Below are 4,206 nucleotides of genomic sequence, written 5' to 3'. Positions count from 1 at the left end.
TAGATGGGTAGATCACGTAACTAATGAGGAGGTATTGAACAGAACTGGGGAGAAGAGGAGTTTGTGGCACAACTTGACTAGAAGAAGGGATCGGTTGGTAGGTCATGTTCCGAGTCATCAAGGGACCACCAATTTAGTACTGGATGGCAGCCTGGAGGGTAAAAATCGTAGAGGGAGACCAAGAGATGAATACACTAAGCAGATTCAGAAGGATGTAGGCTGCAGTAGGTATTGGGAGATGAAGAAGCTTGCACAGGATAGAGTAGCATGGAGAGCTGCATCAAACCAGTCTCAGGACTGAAGACCACAACAACAACAACATTATTCACGTTTGGACCGTACTGGAACACACGATGTACAGCAAAGCGCATTTTCAGAGTTTTGTTTCAGTTTTACTTTTCTGTAAATATCGTTAGGTATTAATAACCGGTCATTCAGTCATCCGATCGTATTTGCAGTCTGCCTGTATATTGGCTTCCAGGGGCAAACAAATTTGGTTTTCGGCGTTTCGTACAATTAATGTCCTAATTTAAATTTCTTTTATAAACTATTCACTATTATTTTACATTCAATGTTTAACACCAGGAGTCAATTAGTAAACGTATTAAAAAACGCGGCTGCTACGGTCGCAGGTTCGAACCCTACTTCGGGCATGGCTGTGTGTGATGCCCTTAGGTTAGTTAGGTTAATGTAGTTCTGAGTTCTAGGGAGCTGATGTCCTGAGATGTTAAGTCCCATAGTGCTTATAGCCATTTGAACCATTTTTTCCCGACTCTATCAAAAATAAGGATTAAAGTGGTTTAAACCACAGCACTAAATTTGTCATTATATAAGTAGAGCATGTTATGAATGTCAATACGCGACACAGGACTTTTAGAAGCAAAGATACTGCTCTGTGTGCACTGTCGTATACTGACATTCATGACATGTTCTGCACATTACTTAAGTAATGACAACTTAAGTAATGACACATATGCCGTTGTGGCTTAAACCATTTTAATACTAACCCGTGAAGACGGTCCATGACTGAAACCGATCGATATTTGGGTTGAAAATAAAAGCAGCTGACGGTCAAACATGCGTATTTTTATATTACTTGACAGCTGTTGATAGTCAGCTTCCAAGAGAGTTCAGTTATTAAAGTTAAACTGCGTATATGTCTACAGGTTGTGTAACTCACGCCGTGCAAGTTACCGAGGCTATATCCATGAACATTGGACAATGAGAGGACTTAGATACTTCATAAGAATTTACACATAACTTCAAATTTTCTCGAATCTTTTTCTGACTGATACCCTCCCATCCGCTCCCCCCTCCCCACAAACATACACAAAATAATGAAAAGAAAGAAATGTTTATTTTTTACTACCTTTTCAGTGTTTCTGTAGTAGAACTTCAGTAGCAGGCATGACGTTTTAATTTATTACTCTTTTTATCTCTAACTCTATTCGCAACACATATTGCACACTGTACAACGCGAAGTTCAAGACATAGGACGTCATAAAATGGGAACCGAGGAAAACTACCTTTACTTAAACGCCATTAACTCATTTATAAAGTAGTCCGACATTGGAAGCTCTTGTAAAAGAGAGTCCAAATATACTCTTTCGGCCCTCTTGTATTTTTCTGCCAGCTGAATTGCCCCGTAGTGAATTTTCAGCGTATATGTTCTCCCGTCTTGAATGTCTTTCAGGTCTTATTTTACTGCACCGATGCAATTATTGTTTCAGTTTTAGCTTTCTGCGTTGTTGATAGAATTCACAATCTCGCAAGTTAATCTAATTTCTTCCGCTCTTTTACAGCGCACATAAAATTTTTTCCTGCGTTTTCACATGTCTTCAAAAACATATTGGCATGCTTCTCTATTTCTTTATTGTTTCTTTGTCTATGTTAAAAAATATATCGGCTCAACCACTTGTTTATGGTGTGAAACACTAAGATTGACGCGTTTCGGAAGTCAAGCTTCCATCATCAGAATAATAAAAAGTAAAAGAACCTGTTAAAACTCGCTAAAATGGAACATGTACCAGGCATGATGATAGAAACTTGACTTCCGAATCGCATCAATCTTAGTGTTTTACACTATAAACAAGTGGCTGAGCCGATATATTTTTTAACATTGACATTCACAACCACGACCTCTCATCCAGTATGGATAAAATCAAAATTGTTTGTCTGTTTGCGCCTCCTTCAATATAATTTGGACCAAGGTCTTCCTCACTGCTTTTCGATCTTCCCTTTGGATTTCTTCACCGTCTCTCTTTCTGTTAAAATAAATGTTTCAAAAATGGTTCAAGTAGCTCTGAGCACTATGGGACTTAACATCTGAGGTCATCAGTGCCCTAGAACTTACAACTACTTAAATCTAACTAACCTAACGACGACACACACATCCATGCCCGAGGCAGGATTCGAACCTGCGACTGTAGCGGTGGCGCGGTTCGAGACTGTAGCGCCTGGAACCGCTCGGTCACCCCGGCCGGCATAAATGTTTCAGCCCAATGAAGAGAGCCTGGTTTGATGACTGTGTTGTACGAGGGGTATTTTTTTTACAACTTCCCGTCGGTCGCGAAACTAAAACCACAGTAAAAATCTGGTGAAGCGAAGAGCCGATATGTCTCTCAGTGTCTCTAGCATGCCCGTGTACCGTCTAACATCGCACTTTTCAGTTCTGAGCGCATATCGAGCACGCAAACGTGTCTAGAAAATTTCTCCCACCCAATGTGAAGTCCTTCCCGTGGTTTCGACTGATTTCAGGAAGCTCTCATAACTGTCGGGCATTTCCTTCTTCATCACAATTCTCGGCTGCATACTGCAAGTGCAACAAAAGCGCTCCTGCAGGATATTCGACGTGAAAGTGTTTGACCACCCTCCATACAACCCAGACTTGGCTCCCTGTTATTATCGTATCTTCGCTAACATGACCCGCCGGGTATGGGGACAGCTGCAGTAAAGTAAGGCACTGTTGACTTGCTGAATTTGTGAAACCGCATCTGTTGAATAAATCATACAGCTTTTCTTAAATTGTAATGATTCATTTATCTGCACATCTACATCACATTTACTGATCCGTCCTGTTCGGATAATTCCTTCCTGGTGCGTCATTTATTTCCTCTAAGAGTGTATTTAAACTGAGGAAATCCGTTTTCACGTGTCGAGTTTTTAAAATTCTAGATGCCGTGTTGTAGATAGTCACGAATTTTGTTTTTCAGTAATATTTTGATTCTACTCTTTCTGCTGTCTCTTTAAAAAAAAAAATTCATTTGTTTTCGTAGTGTTTGAATGTCTTCACACAGAATCCTGAGATCGTCTGCTAAAGCTAAGATTCTGATGTTTCGTCCCCGAATGAGGTTACTATTATGATTTTCCTGTCCAGGTTGCTGGACTCTATGAAGATGGCGCCGGCGGTGGTGCCGAGGGCGGCCGGGGGCGGCGGAGGCGGCGGGGGCGGCTTCCACATCTGCGACATCCTGGACCTGAACGCAGCCGAGCATGCCAAGCACGCCGGCCTCCACCATGCGCACGTCCACGCGCATGCGCACCTCGCAGGTGAGCACAACCACGCCACACCTCCACTAATTATGTCGCCCAGCAGGGGGGCTCGCGAGTTGCTTGTGCTGAGCAGACACAGAAGTTGCTGCTGCTGCTGCTGCTGTCACTGTTGGTGATATTTGAACAGCCAGAAAGTGATATGAAATAAATTATGCGTTTTGTGATAAATGGCAACGGCCTTGCCGCAGTGGTAACACCGGTTCCCGTGAGATCACCGAAGTTAAGCGCTGTCGGACGTGGTCGGCACTTGGATGGGTGACCATGCAGGCCGCCATGCGCTGTTGCCATTTTTCGGGGTACACTCAGCCTCGTGATGCCAATTGAGGAGCTACTCGACAAAATAGTAGCGGCTTTGGTCAAGAATACCATCTTATAACCGGGAGAGTGGTGTGCTAACCCCACGCCCCTCCTATCCGCATCCTCAGCTGAGGATGGTCCCGGTAGGACACTCGTGGCCTGAAGACGGATTTATGTGATAAATGCTACAAAGGAAACGCCGGGTCTTTTTGTGGAAGCAAAGTGCAACCCCTCCTCCCTCCAATTCACAAATCACTGCTCTGTTCCTCAAACGCCGAGTCTCCAATTTGCTTTGATTTTTTAAATTTTTTTTGAAGGGTTCAAACTGCATCAATTCCTTCTCCTGTAACCATAAAG

General features: G+C 43.0%; 1 pseudogene; it reads left to right on the top strand.

Moving 5' to 3' along the window:
- Positions 1-3,721: 3,721 nt before the first annotated feature.
- Positions 3,722-3,839, top strand: LOC126107215 (5S ribosomal RNA; annotated as a pseudogene).
- The last annotated feature ends 367 nt before the right edge of the window (positions 3,840-4,206 follow it).

Source organism: Schistocerca cancellata, chromosome 10, assembly GCF_023864275.1.
Source record: "Schistocerca cancellata isolate TAMUIC-IGC-003103 chromosome 10, iqSchCanc2.1, whole genome shotgun sequence".
In the NCBI taxonomy this organism is placed as follows: domain Eukaryota; kingdom Metazoa; phylum Arthropoda; class Insecta; order Orthoptera; family Acrididae; genus Schistocerca; species Schistocerca cancellata.
This window is presented reverse-complemented; position numbering and strand designations above follow the sequence as displayed.